General features: G+C 48.0%; 1 pseudogene across 1 annotated transcript in view; it reads left to right on the top strand.

Annotated features, from left to right (window-relative positions):
• The first annotated feature begins 846 nt into the window (after nucleotides 1–846).
• The window catches only part of LOC116359568 (homeodomain-interacting protein kinase 3-like), a 55122-nt pseudogene continuing 34560 nt past the window's right edge, over nucleotides 847–21408 (top strand). The window contains exons 1-2 of the transcript XR_004206702.1: nucleotides 847–1001; nucleotides 2997–4275. The product of XR_004206702.1 is annotated as a homeodomain-interacting protein kinase 3-like (transcript). The remainder of the gene's footprint in view (nucleotides 1002–2996; nucleotides 4276–21408) is intronic.

Below are 21408 nucleotides of genomic sequence, written 5' to 3'. Positions count from 1 at the left end.
CGTTCCTTTGGGACATTACCGTAATGTAAAGGCCAAACTGGGAATATTTCAATTGGATTTGAAATGGCCTATTCAAAATGGAATTGTCTCTACTTTTGTTTGATGACCTGTCTTAATTCTCTGACTGAAAGCCTTGTTGTGGTGCCAACTGATGTGACACCGTCATTCAAAACTAAACACATCCCTTTCTGTTACTTGTTAGATTACGGAATCATTGATTCCACTGTTAGGAACTGGGTTAGTCTCAACTTGTAGGCCTCCGGGACCAAAAGCCATTTCCTGTCCTCACCCTACCACTCCAGTTTGAGCTTGTTCTGAACACTATGTGTATGGAGAAGGGCTACTTGGTCTTATTCTGACCAACCTTACCCTAATCTGTGCCTCATCACATTAGTGCACAATGTGTCAAACTCATTCCACAGTGGGCCTAATATTTTGGGGTTTTCCCTCCTTTGTACTTGATTTTGATGGATTAATGCCACTATTTAGTTAGTCTGTCTAGGTCTTAATTGAAAGGGAACACTAGGCCCTCTGTGGAATGAGTTTGACACCCCTGCATTAGTGCCTGGAAGATAGCAGCACACTATTATTAACAATATTTTGTTAAGCTCTTATTTTGTAAATTCCCTCTCCGATTGGCCTGCTAGCAAGGCCAACCTCTGAATAAAGCTAAAGCCTAAAAGGTGTGTGTAGAAAAGCTGAAACGACAAGCAGTCCAGAAGCTACCCAGTGTTGCCTGCCTAGTCAGTCTAGCGAGTCAGGAATTGGCAGGCTCCCCTTTCTGCGAGCACGTGATTGTAGCCTGTTGAATAGTGCACACTTCTGAAGTTCCCTTTTGCTTTGCACTGCTGCTGCTGAGCACAACCCGGGCAGACTGTATACTGTAGTTCTCCGCCGTCCTCCTAATAACTCCCATGGAGGGAATCATCAGGGTGTGTCTCACTGAACTTCAGAGAGAGGACAACATCTCCTAACATGGAGGAGAATGAGAGTGAAGACAGGTAGGCAATGACTAGGAACGTTAGTTCCGATTCTTGGCTATTGAGCCTCATGTTCCTGCTATCGTTGAAAAGTTGGGGACTTGAGAGCGAGGTGTTTGTTCTCTCATTTGGCACCTGTAATTATAGCTCCTTCCACTAAATCTGGAAGGTGTAATTTGGGAACAATTATTTTCTTCTCATTTTGGAGAGGTGCTGTCTACTCGACAGTGTGCCCCTGTCTGTGACTCACCACCCACAGTCTTGTTATTTGTGAGACAGGGTTGTCTTTTGGAAGCTCTAGCAGTCTAGCGATGGGGCTTTGGGACGAGCATGCTCTGCATCTAAATCCGTCAAGGTGAATGCACCATTGATTTATAGTCAAAGAGCCAACAGGGAAGAGACACTTTGATGTCACTGGACGGGCTCCAGATGAAAGGAAGTAGGTCGTGGGCTCACCAGGCAGGGCACACGGACAGCTATTCTGATAAGGTCACTGTGCCAGGGCGCCCTGCCACCCGCCACAGCTGCCACCTCTCTTTAGACCCCCCCCCCCAAAAAAATCCCACAGAATATGAATAAAAACGTATCACGTTATCCTAGTCCCTCACTAGCCCAAGCCTGAAGACCTCATCCAATTTCCAAATATTTTCCATGGCATTTGCTGGGATGGGGTCGCTTCTTGTTTTTCTTTTTTCTCTCAAAATGAGAGGGGGGTGTGAGGGAGGAGCATTCCTCTCTGAGCTGTGTAATGTGAGAGGAGCTGGCTGGCATGTAGACCTCATGCTAGGGCTCTGCCCCCCCCACTTCTCTCTGAGACTCTCTCTCTCTCTCTCTCTCTCAACCACTCTCTTCGAACACATCGGTTGCCTAGAGACCCGCTGTGGGATGCATGGTAACGGCAGGGAAAGGTCATCCAAACCTTTTTGAGAAGTTAGTCATCCCCTACGGTGGAGGTGGTATGGGGGCTCCAGTGGATGAGGCAGGAATGGTGAGGGTGTTCTAGAACACTCCACCGGAGCATATCTTCTTCCCTCTGCTAGGCGCTTGATTGGTCAGCTTGGTGTCTTTGGCTGTGGTGGGAGTGGGGTTTCTTTCTGTGGAGGTGTTTGGTGTGGGGTTGTAACGGGCTAAAGGTCAGCTGTGATGTCATCCCTAGAGTGATGCAAGTGTCATTATGAGAGCAGTGTGGAAGCCTCTGGTTGTTCTTGCTGAACTCGGCAAGATTGTTGCTTGGTTATATTTGCTAATTCGCTTATCTCCATTCATGATGTTTTAATGGAGGGGCTGTGTTGCTGAATTTTGTGTTGCTATTATGCAATTGCACATGCAAACATTCAGAGTGAGCAGGCTTTGGAAAAAATGTCCCCCTCCCAGTACTTTTCCACCGTTTTCTTGAGAAATGGCACCGTGGTGTAAAGCACAAATGCAGCAGTGAAGCCGTTCAAGCTTCCGTCTTGTTTATGAAGAAGATATTTAGCCTGTATAGTGAAGTTTTTTTACCACAGGGGTGTGTGTGTGTGTGTGTGTGTGTGTGTGTGTGTGTGTGTGTGTGTGTGTGTGCAGCTTGTTCAGAACAACTGGAAAGGTCACCTTTTCTTTTCACTATGCAAATCAATCAGCCAATCGGCAGCCTCCAGTCATTTGTTGACATGGTCTTTTTATATCACTATGCAGACTGGACTTTCTCATCCAGCAGGAATACATGAAAATACACCTACATTTATTTAGGCCCAGTGTCATTTTATTTGGATGACATCCCCTCATAGCCACTTACCTCGTTGACCTAACTGAAATCACATGTCATGTCCGTGGTGAAATGGATTACCATAGGACACTTTGACCTTTCACACTGCTCTTTGCAGTAACGCTATAGTTAGAACCTTTACAGTTGCTGTTTAATATTTTAGATGATGTTGTGTGGGTGTGAGCATCAAAACGACGTTCCCTAAGTAGGTGGATCAAGCTTTGATAATATGCTAACGTTGTCTTTCTTCTCGTTTGAATGTCTCTGTCCAGGTATGGCCTCACAAGTCTGGATCTACCCACCACACATTTATCAAACCCAGACTAGTGCCCTTTGCAGCGTGAAGAAAGTCAAAGTGGAGCCCAGCAGCTGTGTGTACCATGAGAGAGCCCAACCGCGGACTTCTCTGAACGGCAGAACCCTTGGCATAGCGCACCCGATCAGACTCGCTCCCTCCTTTGCGACCCGAGACTTGGCAGTGGGCGACAGAACGCGTGGCGGCGGGCAGGAGTTCCCTGTACAGACGGTGGCCGTGCGTGGGGTACGGAGAAAGCAGAACGGAACAGGAGGAACAGGCCCGGAGGAGGCCCAGCAGCCCCAGGACACAGGGCCCGTCTCCTGGCAGGGCAAGGGGCAGGAGCAGACGGACAGAGACAGGGGAGGCAGCAGTAGTGGAGCGACAGGAGGAGGGGGAAGGGGGGAGGAAGGTAGAGGAGGAGGTAGGAAGGAAGAGACAGAAGGTGACTGGGAAGAGGGTGATTGTGGAGGTTTGAACTTGGCCGACAGCGCTCAGCGATGTGGGCTGAAACGTAAGAGCGAGGAGCTTGATAACCGCGGGAGCACCATGCAGATAGTGGAGGACCTGTCCATGTTGCCAGCCATGATGCAAACGACCAATGGGGGGAATCCAGCTGGGTTGCCCACGGCTGTAGGGGGCGGAGGAGGACCCCCAACCAAACAGGGAGCGGTGGGCGGAGCAGGAGGGGGTGATGGGGACTACCAGCTGGTGCAGCACGAGGTCCTGTGCTCCATGAAGAACACGTACGAGGTGCTGGACTTCCTGGGCCGCGGCACCTTCGGACAGGTGGTAAAGTGCTGGAAGAGGGGTACTGGGGAGGTGGTGGCGGTGAAGATCCTGAAGAACCACCCGTCATACGCGCGCCAGGGCCAGATAGAGGTGGGCATTCTAGCCCGGCTGAGCGGGGAGAACGCGGATGAGCACAACCTGGTGCGGGCCTTCGAGTGCTTCCAGCACCGCAGCCACACATGCCTGGTGTTTGAGATGCTGGAGCAGAACCTCTATGACTTCCTCAAGCAGAACAAGTTCAGCCCGCTGCCACTGAAGGTGATCCGACCCGTGCTGCAGCAGGTGGCCACGGCCCTGAGGAAGTTGAAGACCATGGGCCTGATCCACGCTGACCTAAAGCCGGAGAACATTATGCTGGTGGACCCTGTCAGGCAGCCCTACAGGGTGAAGGTGATAGACTTTGGCTCAGCCAGCCACGTGTCCAAGGCTGTGTGCTCCACATACCTCCAGTCCCGGTACTACAGGTCAGTGTCCACAGAGGTTGGGGATGGAGGGTTACACATTCAATGCTGAGTTGTTTCTGTACAATACAGGCTGTCTATAATAAGTCAGTGAGTCAGCGCAGGAGAGGCCAGGATGATCAAATTCTGACAGTAAATCCTTAAAGTTTAAGAGTAATGACATATCCTCCCAGATATGCTGGAGCTTCTGGTAGGGAGCTGAGATCATCTTGAAATCTAATTGTCTGGTGTCCACATATAGGCAACCATGAGGTAGGGCTGCACAATGGTTTTACATCAATCACAATACGGACATGTTCAATATCCATATCACATGCAATATTTTGAAATGCCACTCAGCCGTGTGTAACATCCGTTTTTCTAGTTTAATCCTGTTTTTCTCCTGCGGCTGCTTTCCACACACAGCAAGGCTTGCCCTCAAGGATCGTAGTTCCTCCTCTTACATCCACTAAGTTTGCGCTCTGTTCTGTTAGGTCAAATGCAGTCAAACCGATTGTTCCAAACAAGAACGATGCTGCGGTCCACTTTACTTTTTAAAATAAATGATTTTTAAATTATTCTAACAGTTTACCCAAGTGTTTGGATTTTTATCACAAGCCAAATCACAATCGCAATAAAAAAATAATCACAATTCTATTTTTTTGCCCATATCGTGCAGCCCTACCATGACAAAAAACGCCCTTCTGAGATCAGACAAGGATATGTTTCCTCTCTTGCCTAACATCCTGCGTGTTCAGGAGCCGCATACCACGACCTGTGAAAAAATGTGACCCCACAGCATTACTGGCAGGGGGTAGCCTGCACACGTCCCCTCAGCCTGGGAAAGGAAACAGTGTTCTGAAAACAGACTGCAACACAATGAGGCGGGGAAAAAATCAATAACTGTCTGTATGAGTTCGTGAACATCTCACACATTGTTATCAGTCCTGGTGAGGCTGGGTTAGGACTGAACCGTTACCAGTCTGTAGGATATGTCAAGATGTCCTGGCGAGGCTGGGTTAGGATTGAACCGTAACCAGTCTGTAGGATATGTCAAGATGTCATGGTGAGGCTGGGTTAGGATTGAGCCGTAACCAGTCTGTAGGATATGTCAAGATGTCCTGGTGAGGCTGGGTTAGGATTGAGCCGTCACCAGTCTGTAGGATATGTCAAGATGTCATGGTGAGGCTGGGTTAGGATTGAGCCGTTACCAGTCTGTAGGATATGTCAAGATGTCATGGTGAGGCTGGGTTAGGATTGAGCCGTCACCAGTCTGTAGGATATGTCAAGATGTCCTGGTGAGGCTGGGTTAGGATTGAACCGTCACCAGTCTGTAGGGTATGTTAAGATGTCCTGGTGAGGCTGGGTTAGGATTGAGCCGTCACCAGTCTGTAGGATATGTAAAGATGTCATGGTGAGGCTGGGTTAGGATTGAACCGTCACCAGTCTGTAGGATATGTCAAGATGTCATGGTGAGGCTGGGTTAGGATTGAACCCTCACCAGTCTGTAGGATATGTCAAGATGTCATGGTGAGCAAGGAACTGGCTGTAGGCAAATATTTGACGTGTCAGGCTTAATGCACAGGCCAAGGCTTAATGCACAGGCCAAGGCTTAATGCACAGGCCAAGGCTTAATGCACAGGCCAAGGCTTAATGCACAGGCCAAGGCTTAATGCACAGGCCAAGGCTTAATGCACAGGCCAAGGCTTAATGCACAGGCCAAGGCTTAATGCACAGGCCAAGGCTTAATGCACAGGCCAAGGCTTAATGCACAGGCCAAGGCTTAATGCACAGGCCAAGGCTTAATGCACAGGCCAAGGCTTAATGCACAGGCCAAGGCTTAATGCACAGGCCAAGGCTTAATGCACAGGCCAAGGCTTAATGCACAGGCCAAGGCTTAATGCACAGGCCAAGGCTTAATGCACAGGCCAAGGCTTAATGCACAGGCCAAGGCTTAATGCACAGGCCAAGGCTTAATGCACAGGCCAAGGCTTAATGCACAGGCCAAGGCTTAATGCACAGGCCAAGGCTTAACGCACAGGCCAAGGCTTAACGCACAGGCCAAGGCTTAATGCACAGGCCAAGGCTTAATGCACAGGCCAAGGCTTAATGCACAGGCCAAGGCTTAATGCACAGGCCAAGGCTTAATGCACAGGCCAAGGCTTAATGCACAGGCCAAGGCTTAATGCACAGGCCAAGGCTTAATGCACAGGCCAAGGCTTAATGCACAGGCCAAGGCTTAATGCACAGGCCAAGGCTTAATGCACAGGCCAAGGCTTAATGCACAGGCCAAGGCTTAATGCACAGGCCAAGGCTTAATGCACAGGCCAAGGCTTAATGCACAGGCCAAGGCTTAATGCACAGGCCAAGGCTTAATGCACAGGCCAAGGCTTAATGCACAGGCCAAGGCTTACACCCGTTTGATGAAATATCTGTGAAGAGCAGAAAGACCCACTGCATCTGTACAGTATAAGTGTTTCCCTTGGAAGGAAATGTGAATGTTGTGTAAAGAGCGTGAGGCCATGTTGCATACAGACCATGCTAACCATTTGAGGATGAACAACGTCTCTCTCAGCCCAACGCCTCCTGAACGTAACTCTGTTACGAACCCTGATGCGTAGCATGGCAGCCTATCTGGTTTGTTTATGCTGACAATAATGTTTCTTCTGCTCTTGGACAGGCCAACGGAAAACTCACCAGAAGAATGACTCTTGGCAGCACCCTATGGGCGCCGGCAGTTTTAGCTTTGAGAAACAGGGCCCTGAAATGATATGAACTGTTACGTAATGGGTTGTGTCAGTCAGTGGTCTGTGGGTTCTACCTCGTAGCTGCTGTGCTGGCAGGCTGTTTGTGTGAGGAGGAGGATGTTTAGTGAAGCCCCATTCAGTACTCAGTTCCTGAGAGGTCTCGTCGGAGGAAGAACACGCAGGATGACTTGTTTTTGTGACCGGAAAATACATTTGTTCTCCTTAAATAGAAAGCACTGTACTGTCTCTCAGAACATCTCATAGGGGCAGCTAGGCCTATTTAGTGATTCACATACATTATATATAGGGGGGATGGTTTGACTGTTAAACAGCACAGAGCTCTGTCTTGTAAAATGTCGTTCTAATGTAATGACTGTAATGGTTCTATCATAGCTGGCTGCACCATATAATGTCTTGCATTAGCCACCGTGAGCTTCCGGCTGCTCTGGTACCAGATCCTGTTCTGTGGTGGTGATGAAGGCTTTAATGCTGAATCCAGTCGGTTTAGGAAGCACCTTTTTACTGAACCTGAAAAGGCCTGAGTATCACAGACTGGGTTTCTCCTTCAATTCATCCACTGTGGTCTGTGAGGTAGAAGAAGTAGCAGCCTATTCTTTTCTCCTTGTTGTGGTAGCACAGGTCTGCCTGGTGGAGGACCTGGCAGCTCTCCTGTTTTCCACTGCCTCAGAAGAGCATCATCAGGCAGCCTTACTACACGAGGATGGATGTTTCTAATTACCCAGTTCTAATTAAAGTCTCTGCTCTGGTTCTGGGGGGAGGAGGGGGAGAGAATGGGCCCGTGGGCACTGCAGCCATGTCCTCAGTAAGTGGGCCTAACACAGGCTAGGCTTCTCTGTTGTCTGGTTTGCTAGTGGTTTGCTATTTGACATGTTTATTGAACAGACCAACACCCAAGAAGGAGGCTGTCATTTTTGCAAGCCGTTGTAAAAGTGACGTTTCAATTGAGTGTGTCTGTGCCACAACAGAGACATGAAGTCCTGTGCGTATTTTAATTTTCACTTTAAAATCCCCTCATCCCGTGTATCTTTCCCAGCCCTGGGTCTTCTGCTGGCTCTCACAGAGACGAGGTCAGCCACTAGGGACTGACTCACACGGCTCAAATTCATGTGCGTCATCTCATTCCAATTCCAACTTTTTGCTGCATGTCTTCTCAAGGCATGTTGGAGAGGCTTGAAGTCAACACCACACACACCAACACTCACACACCCTATAGATATAGCATGTTGTAGACCTATCGTCAGTTCAGAGTAGTTTGTCTGTCTGGTACAGTGTCCAGCATCGTTGTCTGGTAATTCAATAGAGCCACAACAAGCCCATCCACAGCACAGTAACTCAAGTCCACTGACACACCTGGTATCCAGAGGAACCGGGGCAGCCAGACAGCAGTGTCTGTTTGTGTCCCAGAGATCAACAGTCTGTCAGCTTTTCCCTTGGTGAAAATGTCAGGAATGTCCAGGGGAATCTTGGAGAGCTCTAGGGTGTATTCATTACACGGATTCTGTTGCATTTAGTTTACTCCAAACAACAAAAAAAACGTTTTGCAACGAAAACTAGAGTTTCTATTGGACAAATTCTGGTATGTCCCTCCCCGTTTTATTCCGTTTGCTGTGCTTGCTTCTGTTTTGTTCTTAAACAATAAACATTTTCTTTTGCACGACATAATGAATACACCCCTGCTGTGTATCCTGCTCTAAACACACAGAGCTTCCAGGTTTTTAGGGAACATACATGCGTGCTTCCAGAGTTTGATACATTTTCCTAAAGCCCCATGGGAGTTGGAGTATACTGTACTTGTTGTCTGTATTGCAGACTTGGCACCTGGTAGATAATATGTTGTCGTTACGTAGGTGTGGGCGCCTAATCCCCACATGCCCCTGCTGCTCCCTCTCTGATTAAATCTGATGACACAGTCTGTCTGAGCCCATACCAGCATCTTACTGCCCTGGACTAGACTCCAGTTGTCTGTGCGGCATTACTTTGCATTTGGCTGTTAAGGTGATGCAATTGGTTCCCCAGTAAGCTCCTCCCCTGCCCTCAAAAGCAGAGCCCATCATCCTACTCCAGGCAGTTGTCTTTGAGACCCTCCCTGTTGATATCTGATTGGTGTTGACTCCGGTCAGTCATTTCATTTTGAACATCAACTGCCACTTTTGACTTCTGAAAACGTTGTGCAAGTGATGATGCCCCAGGTCAACCTTTTGAATGGGCTTGGTGACGATATCATCACATTCATCACAACGCAGTCATTTAACATACAGTATATATAGAAAATGATATTTAGTGTTTGTGGAATTTACTTCTGCCAGATGCCTTTTATGAAGTTATGTTAAAGACCATTCCGCTTCGTTTTTTGCCCATTTGAAAACCATTTAAAAAAAGACTACAAAAATGTAACTACAATACTACTTCCTGGAAAGCGGTGCGTCTGTATAAACCAGACTGTGGGGTGGAGTGTGCAGAGTCAGTAATGAGACTCCAGTAAGTGTAGCCTCCCTCTCAAGTCTCCTGGGCCTGTGATGTGCTGACTGACTTTTCATGTTATATAACAACTCTCTCATCTTCCATCTTCAATTTCTGCATTTGTCACAGGGGTGGTGTTGCCAGACGTTCTGTGGTATGATTCTCATTTTTATAGGCCCTGTACACATGACTAAAAGTGATGACGTCATTGATCTCTTACTGAGGAAAGTTTGTCTCCTCACAATTCACTGGGCCTGATCATCTGAGGAATGACTGTTGGGCTAGCTGAATGCATAATTCATGTGAGGTGCCAGGCCAGCAGACCACGTATGCGAGGACATATTGGGTGGTAAATTGTGCTGAAAGCCGTGGATCTCATCTTTGAGAGTCTCCCCTGCCCTCGTTTGATTAATGGTAGTCACTGGCTGAGTGAGCGGTTTAATTCCTCTAAGTGAGATGGAAGGAGTCGGGGATTAGTTTGTACTCCTAATGTTATGTCTTAGTGTCCGGTGAGTACCTCTCTTTGGACTGGTTTAGACTCTAAAGCGAGCCTTTTAAATAGTAGTGTTATTACTTGGGAATTTGAGGTTTCTCTCTTTGTCTAATGAACTGATGGGCGATTTAGTTTGATGTATGAACAGAGGATGGAATTTTGATGGTATCTCATTCAATTACGCGTTGCAAGTTCAAACCGAAAGTGAGGTGAATCGATCGGAGAAAGGCTGAACAGGCCTCTTTAAAATGTTCAGCTAAGTTGTATCCATAGGGAACAGATGGATGCTGTTCGTCAGCTAAAGGCAGTTCCTGGAACTGCTCTCGTGGAAGTGAACACCATCGGCTCGTCTGTCAGTGCCAGTATCACGTAGCCTAATCATGTTCTGTGGTATCATCTCAGAGACGGCGAGACCTTCTGTTTGGTTCTCAGACGTTTCAAAAGAAAAGACTGCCACATTTATTTCAAATGAGCCTATTTGCTTGTTGCAGCCTATTCTGTGAGGTGATTCTGTTTCGTAGTTTTTGAGTCAGTCACAACAACAACAAAAAGAAACACTTCCTAAGAGAGGACAGTATTAGGACAGTATTAGGACAGTATTAGGACAGTATTAGGACAGTATTAGGACAGTATTAGGACAGTATTAGGACAGTATTAGGACAGTATTAGGACAGTATTAGGACAGTATTAGGACAGTATTAGGACAGTATTAGGACAGTATTAGGCTGTTATGTCATTTAGATGTGGCCTCGTCTCTTAGTAATGTTTGGGTTGGTGGAAAAGGGAAGGTACTGTAGAATGACTGTCACACGGCAGCTACATGTCTTAGTACAGGGGGATTTACATTTAATTAGAATAATTCATGCTGCCTGAACATATTAAAATGGGAGACTTGGTTCTGGGTTGTCCATTTCCCTCTCTGTATGCAGTGTCTGTAGATTCCTGCTCACTAAGGTGAGATTAGTTGCATTGACCTGACTGGCGTTCTTCAGAACACTAGAAAACCGCATGCTTGTCATAGATGACTTGATTATTCAAATGGCATCTCTGTGCAGCCTAGGCCTGTTACTGCTGCTTCTCTGTAGGTGTGGTATCTCTGTGCAGCCTAGGCCTGTTACTGCTGCTTCTCTGTAGGTGTGGTATCTCTGTGCAGCCTAGGCCTGTTACTGCTGCTTCTCTGTAGGTGTGGTATCTCTGTGCAGCCTAGGCCTGTTACTGCTGCTTCTCTGTAGGTGTGGCATCTCTGTGTAGCCTAGGCCTGTTACTGCTGCTTCTCTGTAGGTGTGGTATCTCTGTGCAGCCTAGGCCTGTTACTGCTGCTTCTCTGTAGGTGTGGTATCTCTGTGCAGCCTAGGCCTGTTACTGCTGCTTCTCTGTAGGTGTGGTATCTCTGTGCAGCCTAGGCCTGTTACTGCTGCTTCTCTGTAGGTGTGGTATCTCTGTGCAGCCTAGGCCTGTTACTGCTGCTTCTCTGTAGGTGTGGTATCTCTGTGTAGCCTAGGCCTGTTACTGCTACTTCTCTGTAGGTGTGGTATCTCTGTGTAGCCTAGGCCTGTTACTGCTGCTTCTCTGTAGGTGTGGTATCTCTGTGTAGCCTAGGCCTGTTACTGCTGCTTCTCTGTAGGTGTGGTATCTCTGTGCAGCCTAGGCCTGTTACTGCTACTTCTCTGTAGGTGTGGTATCTCTGTGCAGCCTAGGCCTGTTACTGCTGCTTCTCTGTAGGTGTGGTATCTCTGTGCAGCCTAGGCCTGTTACTGCTGCTTCTCTGTAGGTGTGGTATCTCTGTGCAGCCTAGGCCTGTTACTGCTACTTCTCTGTAGGTGTGGTATCTCTGTGCAGCCTAGGCCTGTTACTGCTACTTCTCTGTAGGTGTGGTATCTCTGTGCAGCCTAGGCCTGTTACTGCTGCTTCTCTGTAGGTGTGGTATCTCTGTGCAGCCTAGGCCTGTTACTGCTGCTTCTCTGTAGGTGTGGTATCTCTGTGCAGCCTAGGCCTGTTACTGCTACTTCTCTGTAGGTGTGGTATCTCTGTGCAGCCTAGGCCTGTTACTGCTACTTCTCTGTAGGTGTGGTATCTCTGTGCAGCCTAGGCCTGTTACTGCTGCTTCTCTGTAGGTGTGGTATCGTACTTTGGCTGCAGTCCCACAGCTCTTTGTTTGACACAGGTTTAAGGACGGTGTTATGAGAGAAATGAACTGTCTAATTCATCATACAGCACCGCAGAACTTTACAATTTCACAAATGATAAAGAGCCGTACACAAATAAAGAAAAATGTGTTTAATTCACAGTCATACGTGAATGTGAGGTTTTGTGGGTAATGTAGTCCTATGCTTTAGTAGCCATGCATACAGAGTTCATAGCAGTTCCAGTATGAATGGGGAAGCTGCAGCAACGTGTATGTAATAAAAAGGAGTGATGATCTCTCATGGTCTGTCATTTGTCTTCCCTCTAGTTGTCCAACAGTAGCAGGCTAAACATTAGGAGTTTAGTTACAGAATAGGTCTAAGTTTGTTGACAGGTGTGTGTATTTCTGTGTTCAGGGGAGACATCTCTTGAATGAATCATTTAAACAAGAATGCTCAAGCTATATCCAGATGTGTGTACTGAAGAGAAATGAGTTTGCAGTACATTACCACTTTGATGACCATATCTGCTTTCTCTAGTCTGATAGTTCAGTCTGGTTGACTCTCTTGGTGTGCATGTCAGCTGCAGAAGAGTCTCCCACAACATCCTCTGGCTTCAGCTCATCTCTCTGCTCTCTGATACACACACCCTAACACACACAACCCAGCCTGACACACACACACACAACCCAGCCTGACACACACACACACAACCCAGCCTGACACACACACACACACACACACACACAACCCAGCCTGACACACACACACACAACCCAGCCTGACACACACACACACAACCCAGCCTGACACACACACACAACCCAGCCTGACACACACACCCTAACACACACACACACACACACACACACACACCCTAACACACACAGGCCTCCTTTCACTCACTTCTGGTAAATGCACCATATTTGAGGAAGTGTCTCAAAATAGAAACGTCTCACTGTAGCCCTACACTGTACTTTAGTGACTTTTGGCAGGAAGTTAAATACAGTGTGCAGCTGCTCTCTCCTCCATTTGCCAGTTCAACCCATCAAAAGCACAGGTCGCCAAGTCCTTCTCACCAGCCATTTTATCTTCAGATAACATTTTAGAGCAGTATATTGCCTACTGTCAATGGAGGATTACACAGAATGATAAGCCTCGCCCACCAGTGGTACTTTGTGTCTGAAGAGCTGACTTAATGAAGATTTCTATTCAACCTAATGGGGGATGTCATTTCACAAGGCAAGCGGGGCAGTGATATCATGTATGCCACGAACAAAGCACAATATTAATTCAGTTGAACAAATGGAGAAAGTTCCCCTCAACATGCAGTTTGCCGTTTACAATTCCCCCAAAATCAATTGATGACTTTTAGTGGACTTTCCCTCCTTCACTGCATCCAGGTTGTTTGAAATAGAAAAGGGAACTGTTGGTCTGTATCCTGATGTTTATACTGTCAGACCGGTTCTGTACCGGGGTATACTGCAGATGTTTATACTGTCAGACCCGTTCTGTACCTGGGTATACTGTAGATGTTTATACTGTCAGACCCGTTCTGTACCGGGGAATACTGTAGATGTTTATACTGTCAGACCCGTTCTGTACCGGGGTATACTGCAGATGTTTATACTGTCAGACCCGTTCTGTACCGGGGTATACTGTAGATGTTTATACTGTCAGACCCGTTCTGTACCGGGGTATACTGCAGATGTTTATACTGTCAGACCCGTTCTGTACCGGGGTATACTGCAGATGTTTATACTGTCAGACCCGTTCTGTACCTGGGTATACTGTAGATGTTTATACTGTCAGACCCGTTCTGTACCGGGGTATACTGCAGATGTTTATACTGTCAGACCCGTTCTGTACCGGGGTATACTGTAGATGTTTATACTGTCAGACCCGTTCTGTACCGGGGTATACTGTAGATGTTTATACTGTCAGACCCGTTCTGTACCGGGGTATACTGTAGATGTTTATACTGTCAGACCCGTTCTGTACCGGGGTATACTGCAGATGTTTATACTGTCAGACCCGTTCTGTACCGGGGTATACTGCAGATGTTTATACTGTCAGACCCGTTCTGTACCGGGGTATACTGCAGATGTTTATACTGTCAGACCCGTTCTGTACCGGGGTATACTGCAGATGTTTATACTGTCAGACCCGTTCTGTACCGGGGTATACTGCAGATGTTTATACTGTCAGACCCGTTCTGTACCGGGGTATACTGCAGATGTTTATACTGTCAGACCCGTTCTGTACCGGGGTATACTGTAGATGTTTATACTGTCAGACCCGTTCTGTACCTGGGTATACTGTAGATGTTTATACTGTCAGACCCGTTCTGTACCGGGGTATACTGTAGATGTTTATACTGTCAGACCCGTTCTGTACCGGGGTATACTGCAGATGTTTATACTGTCAGACCCGTTCTGTACCGGGGTATACTGCAGATGTTTATACTGTCAGACCCGTTCTGTACCGGGGTATACTGCAGATGTTTATACTGTCAGACCCGTTCTGTACCGGGGTATACTGTAGATGTTTATACTGTCAGACCCGTTCTGTACCGGGGTATACTGTAGATGTTTATACTGTCAGACCCGTTCTGTACCGGGGTATACTGTAGATGTTTATACTGTCAGACCCGTTCTGTACCGGGGTATACTGTAGATGTTTATACTGTCAGACCCGTTCTGTACCGGGGTATACTGCAGATGTTTATACTGTCAGACCCGTTCTGTACCGGGGTATACTGTAGATGTTTATACTGTCAGACCCGTTCTGTACCGGGGTATACTGTAGATGTTTATACTGTCAGACCCGTTCTGTACCGGGGTATACGGCATTACCGCAACTACACACAGGGGCTGATATAAAAAAAACGTCTTAATATATACTTTCTCTTTTTGACGCACGAAACAATTTAGACAACAAGGATCTTGAGGAGGGGATTGAATGTGTCTGCTATAACCAAGAAGCTTGATCTGGTCTTCTAGCCAGTTAGCAAACCAAACGCATAGCTGGAGGCTTGAGCTGGATATCATTTATTTGAAATATCTTAGATATCTTTATAGTTATAAATAGTGGCGTAGCAGGCATTACGCGAGGTGGGGATGCCCCCCCCCCTCCCTTGGCTCTCTCAATGTTGAACAGGCCCTTGGCTCTCTCAATGTTGAACACTATCTTGGCTCTCTCAATGTTGAACAGGCCCTTGGCTCTCTCAATGTTGAACAGGCCCTTGGCTCTCTCAATGTTGAACAGGCCCTTGGCTCTCTCAATGTTGAACAGGCCCTTGGCTCTCTCAATGTTGAACAGGCCCTTGGCTCTCTCAATGTTGAACAGACCCATGGCTCTCTCAATGTTGAACAGGCCCTTGGCTCTCTCAATGTTGAACAGGCCCTTGGCTCTCTCAATGTTGAACAGGCCCTTGGCTCTCTCAATGTTGAACAGGCCCTTGGCTCTCTCAATGTTGAACAGGCCCTTGGCTCTCTCAATGTTGAACAGGCCCTTGGCTCTCTCAATGTTGAACAGGCCCTTGGCTCTCTCAATGTTGAACAGGCCCTTGGCTCTCTCAATGTTGAACAGGCCCTTGGCTCTCTCAATGTTGAACAGGCCCTTGGCTCTCTCAATGTTGAACAGGCCCTTGGCTCTCTCAATGTTGAACAGGCCCTTGGCTCTCTCAATGTTGAACAGGCCCTTGGCTCTCTCAATGTTGAACAGGCCCTTGGCTCTCTCAATGTTGAACAGCGTAGTCTTTACCAGTATGTGGATCCAGGGAATGTTTTGGCCTTTCCCATTGGCTAGACCTATTGGCCTGCCTAATCATATGATTCAATACTTTGGTTGCTTCCAATCTGCCACCATGACCACTAGCCCCCAGGGAATGGTTGTGGAAGTGGTTTCCTGACAAGGCAAGGACTGCTACAGATTATTCTCCCTGGTAAACCTCTGGGCCTGGCCATGAGAGAATTGCACAGGTCTACCCTAACATCACATTACATAATGATAATGATCCTGCCTCCTGCTGTCGCTGCTCCTCTGGTTAGAGGATCTCCCAGACATACGGAGGGAGAGGGCAGAGAGGGGTAGGAGGTGGAGGGCAGAGAGGGGTAGGAGGTGGAGGGCAGAGAGGGGTAGGAGGTGGAGGGCAGAGAGGGGTAGGAGGTGGAGGGCAGAGAGGGGTAGGAGGTGGAGGGCAGAGAGGGGTAGGAGGTGGAGGGCAGAGAGGGGTAGGAGGTGGAGGGCAGAGAGGGGTAGGAGGGAGAGGGCAGAGAGGGGTAGGAGGGAGAGGGCAGAGAGGGGTAGGAGGGAGAGGGCAGAGAGGGGTAGGAGGGAGAGGTCAGAGAGGAGGTGGAAGGCAGAGAGGAGGTGGAAGGCAGAGAGGGGTAGGAGGTGGAAGGCTAGGGGTGGAGAGGTTGCTTAAAATAGCTGATGGGAAGGCGACCAGCGCCGTTGGACTTCTATAGATGGTGAAGCTCGCTGGCAGCCGGAGCAAAATATGGGCCGGGTGAAATGCAAGAGAGAGCGTGCTTTCTGGTTCAAGGTCAACCAGCTCCAACGTCAGCTGTTTTGCAATGTGTTTGCAGTCTGGATGGGAGTGTGTGTGTCTGTGTCCACATAGTGGGTGGAAATATTCACGTGGAGTCTATTTGAATGGGAGTGTGGTTTCTTCACCCCCTCAGACTTCCACGTTTGGGGCCTTTGCCTGGGCCCTCAGACGTGATTCACTCTACTTTTTATTTTGTTTTCCCCTTTTAAAACCCTGTAGCCATTTTGGTCTGGCACTTTTAATTAGTTTAACATTTCTCCTCTCTGCTTGGTTATTGGTGAACCACCGGCTCCCCTCAGCCCTTCTCTCCAGACTGAGGCATGTTTGTTTCTCTGACTGAACCTCCTAATTGGACTCTTCAGATTGAAGCCCAAATGCCAGCGAGCCACGAGAAGGTTCCCTTAATTACGCCCCAGCACCCTCAACCTCTGTCTCTGTGTGTGTGTAGCACCCTCAACCTCTCTCTCTGTGTGTGTGTGTGTGTGTAGCACCCTCAACCTCTCTCTGTGTGTGTGTGTGTGTGTGTGTGTGTGTGTAGCACCCTCAACCTCTCTCTCTGTGTCTGTGTGTGTGTAGCACCCTCAACCTCTCTCTCTGTCTCTCTCTGTGTGTGTGTGTGTGTAGCACCCTCAACCTCTTTCTCTGTGTCTGTGTGTGTGTAGCACCCTCAACCTCTCTCTCAGTCTCTCTGTGTGTGTGTCAGACGTCCTGTTTCTGACGCCCCAGCACCCTCAACCTGTCTCTCTGTGTGTGTGTGTGTGTGTCAGATGTCCTGTTTCTGACGCCCCAGCACCCTCAACCTCTCTCTCTGTCTCTGTGTGTGTGTGTGTGTGTGTGTGTAGCACCCTCAACCTCTCTCTCTGTCTCTCTCTCTGTGTGTGTGTGTGTGTGTGTGTGTGTCAGACGTCCTGTTTCTGACGCCCCAGCACCCTCAACCTGTCTCTCTGTGTGTGTGTCAGACATCCTGTTTTTGACGCCCCAGCACCCTCAACCTGTCTCTCTGTGTGTGTCAGACGTCCTGTTTCTGACGCCCCAGCACCCTCAACCTGTCTCTCTGTCTCTGTGTGTGTGTCAGACGTCCTGTTTCTGACGCCCCAGCACCCTCAACCTCTCTCTCTGTGTCTCTGTGTGTGTGTCAGACGTCCTGTTTCTGACGCCCCAGCACCCTCAACCTCTCTCTCTGTGTCTCTGTGTGTGTGTCAGACGTCCTGTTTCTGACGCCCCAGCACCCTCAACCTCTCTCTGTGTGTGTGTCAGACGTCCTGTTTCTGACGCCCCAGCACCCTCAACCTCCCTCTGTGTGTGTGTCAGACGTCCTGTTTCTGACGCCCCAGCACCCTCAACCTCTCTCTCTGTCTCTCTCTGTGTGTGTGTGTGTGTGTGTGTGTGTGTGTGTCAGACGTCCTGTTTCTGACGCCCCAGCACCCTCAACCTCTCTCTCTGTCTCTCTGTGTGTGTGTAGCACCCTCAACCTCTCTCTCTGTCTCTCTGTGTGTGTAGCACCCTCAACCTCTCTCTCTGTCTCTCTGTGTGTGTGTGTCAGACGTCCTGTTTCTGACGCCCCAGCACCCTCAACCTCTCTCTCTGTCTCTCTGTGTGTGTGTCAGACGTCCTGTTTCTGACGTCTTTACAAGACCCTGCGTTGAAGAAGTGCTCAACACAAACCCCACCTCTAATTGCTTTCATTCTGCAGTTGATTCTCCTGGTGCGTTACCCTTTCATTCTGCAGTTGATTCTCCTGGTGCGTTACCCTTTCATTCTGCAGTTGATTCTCCTGGTGCGTTACCCTTTCATTCTGCAGTTGATTCTCCTGGTGCGTTACCCTTTCATTCTGCAGTTGATTCTCCTGGTGCGTTACCCTTTCATTCTGCAGTTGATTCTCCTGGTGCGTTACCCTTTCATTCTGCAGTTGATTCTCCTGGTGCGTTACCCTTTCATTCTGCAGTTGATTCTCCTGGTGCGTTACCCTTTCATTCTGCAGTTGATTCTCCTGGTGCGTTACCCTTTCATTCTGCAGTTGATTCTCCTGGAGCGTTACCCTTTCATTTTTTCCTTTTATTCCCTCATACTCTCCCGTTTTCATTGCCAGTAGCAATTTAAAATAGAATTATAGAAAATTGAATGTATTTTAAATAGGATTTGCACTTTCAAATGAACATTTGTGAACTTAAACCTCCCGTAGCTAAGGACGGTCCCCTGCTTTTGTCTTGGTGGTGTGTCTGCATTGGTTCAACATGGACGCCATGCTGGGTGCTGCATTATAGACCAGTAGCTTATCAGAAGCCAGCTAACACCACTAATTACCCACTGGTGTCTAACGTTACTGTGCTGTGTATCACTCTACTGGAGACTGCTGCTTGTGTGTGTGTGATCTCTGTTTGTTGTGTGGGTGTGTAAAAAGCCTAGTGTTTGTTTGTGTATACAGTATATTATCCCTTGTGTGTTTCTTTGAGTGTGTGTGTGTTGTTTTAGTGCGTTTTCCTCTGTCACTGGGCGTAGGCCTGGTGCTACCGACCGATCAGGCGTATCTCCTTCCTCAGGTAACATTAGGCCTCTGTTTTGGTTTGCAGAGCAAGCTCATCAATCATTCATCAAAGACAGCTCCTAGCCAGAGAACTGGTGTTAGCAACAGCGTAAACACAGCCAATCACATTATGTCCTACAACGGAGAACATGGCTAATTTATCCTGTAACCTAATTTGACTCACTAAAAACGTGGCACCAACTTCACTGAATCGGAGGTGAGACTGTCCCAGCCAAGGATTCCCCCTCTATCACTGGGTGTTGGTTTGACGTTGTCTCTCTCTCTCTCCTGCTTTGTGAAATGCTACAGGGTTGATTATTGAATGCCTGTCCATCTAGTGTAATGACACCATCTCTCTCTCCTGCTGCTGGAGTCTCACTGTGGTTCTCTCAGAAATGATTTCTTACGGGGTGAAAGACCAAGGAGCTGCAGCAAGGCCTTGCCTTGAAAACACCAAGCTGCCTTGGAGATGACTGGAGGCCATGTTGTTTTGAAGGCCACGTCTATGTTGGGTTCAGTCAAGGATGGACAACTTGTTGCTAAGGCCTGGTTGTTCAGTCCAGGCATTGTGTTGTCAGTTTTGGTCAAATACAGATGACAGGAGACAAGATCTGACATTCTGATAAAGGCGCTGGGACACGCCTGCCCGCTGGGACACGCCTGGAGAAGTTGTAGCCTAAGTTGCATTTTTTTTCTGACACGGACCTGTGGTTTCAGGTTGACTTACTCCAGGAAAATATCCCAAGAGAGGCCTGGGTGAAATAGTTAGAAATAACAGATACTAATGTGTTTGTTGGGTTGTTTTGGTTGCTATGGCTCTTTCATGAGCATCAATAATGCAGTAGTCCAGGGATCCCTGGCTATCAGTCACTGACACCATGAACTCCACATCAGTCTTTCTGTTTCTCAACACTGCTCATTGGGATGTGACTGACTGGCTCATGATTAGTTAGCCAGCTGCCTTGGACTGGTTTAGCCTGATCAGCTGAGTTGGGGTTCTATGCTGCCTTGGACTGGTTTAGCCTGATCAGCTGAGTTGGGGTTCTATGCTGCCTTGGACTGGTTTAGCCTGATCAGCTGAGTTGGGGTTCTATGCTGCCTTGGACTGGTTTAGCCTGATCAGCTGAGTTGGGGTTCTATGCTGCCTTGGACTGGTTTAGCCTGATCAGCTGAGTTGGGGTTCTATGCTGCCTTGGACTGGTTTAGATTGATCAGCTGAGTTGGGGTTCTATGCTGCCTTGGACTGGTTTAGCCTGATCAGCTGAGTTGGGGTTCTATGCTGCCTTGGACTGGTTTAGCCTGATCAGCTGAGTTGGGGTTCTATGCTGCCTTGGACTGGTTTAGCCTGATCAGCTGAGTTGGGGTTCTATGCTGCCTTGGACTGGTTTAGCCTGATCAGCTGAGTTGGGGTTCTATGCTGCCTTGGACTGGTTTAGCCTGATCAGCTGAATTGGGGTTCTATGCTGCCTTGGACTGGTTTAGCCTGATCAGCTGAGTTGGGGTTCTATGCTACCTTGGACTGGTTTAGCCTGATCAGCTGAGTTGGGGTTCTATGCTGCCTTGGACTGGTTTAGCCTGATCAGCTGAGTTGGGGTTCTATGCTGCCTTGGACTGGTTTAGCCTGATCAGCTGAGTTGGGGTTCTATGCTGCCTTGGACTGGTTTAGCCTGATCAGCTGAGTTGGGGTTCTATGCTGCCTTTTGAACGTAAAGGAAGAAGACGGCTGTAGCAGACCGTGGCCCAACCAGGAGCTAGTAACAACACTTCATCCATGGTCCCCAGCCTCATGTACCCACTAAACATTAGCTTAGCTAGCACCTTTGTCACAACTCTCCAGTGTACACAGCAGTAATCTACAGACTGGCCGAGCCCTGCCCATGTAAAAATGCTAGCCATTTCCTCCTGGCTTCCCCTGGCTGTCTGCAAATAGACCGATGTGGTGAATTACATAATGTCCATGTCTGTTGAAATCTCCAAAACACACTTGAGGAAATAAAAAAAAAAGCCCATATTTTCCGAACGAACATAAAATTATGAAGCTAAAGAAGCTATTTTGAAACATTTTCTTGGTTCTACAGTCCTGAAATGTTCAGTGTATGTTGAGATTTCCTACTTTCAATAAATATAAAAAGAAAATCTAACAGCAACAATAAGCAATGTTTAAGTAACAAGAAGTGCTGTCAGTGAGACAAGTGTCTGGTTGTCCATGGGCCGTGAGACAAGTGTCTGGTTGT

The sequence above is a fragment of the Oncorhynchus kisutch genome, unplaced genomic scaffold, assembly GCF_002021735.2.
Source record: "Oncorhynchus kisutch isolate 150728-3 unplaced genomic scaffold, Okis_V2 Okis03b-Okis08b_hom, whole genome shotgun sequence".
Lineage (NCBI taxonomy): Eukaryota > Metazoa > Chordata > Actinopteri > Salmoniformes > Salmonidae > Oncorhynchus > Oncorhynchus kisutch.
The sequence above is the reverse complement of the archived record's forward strand: the minus strand, read 5'-3'. Positions and strand labels throughout refer to the sequence as shown.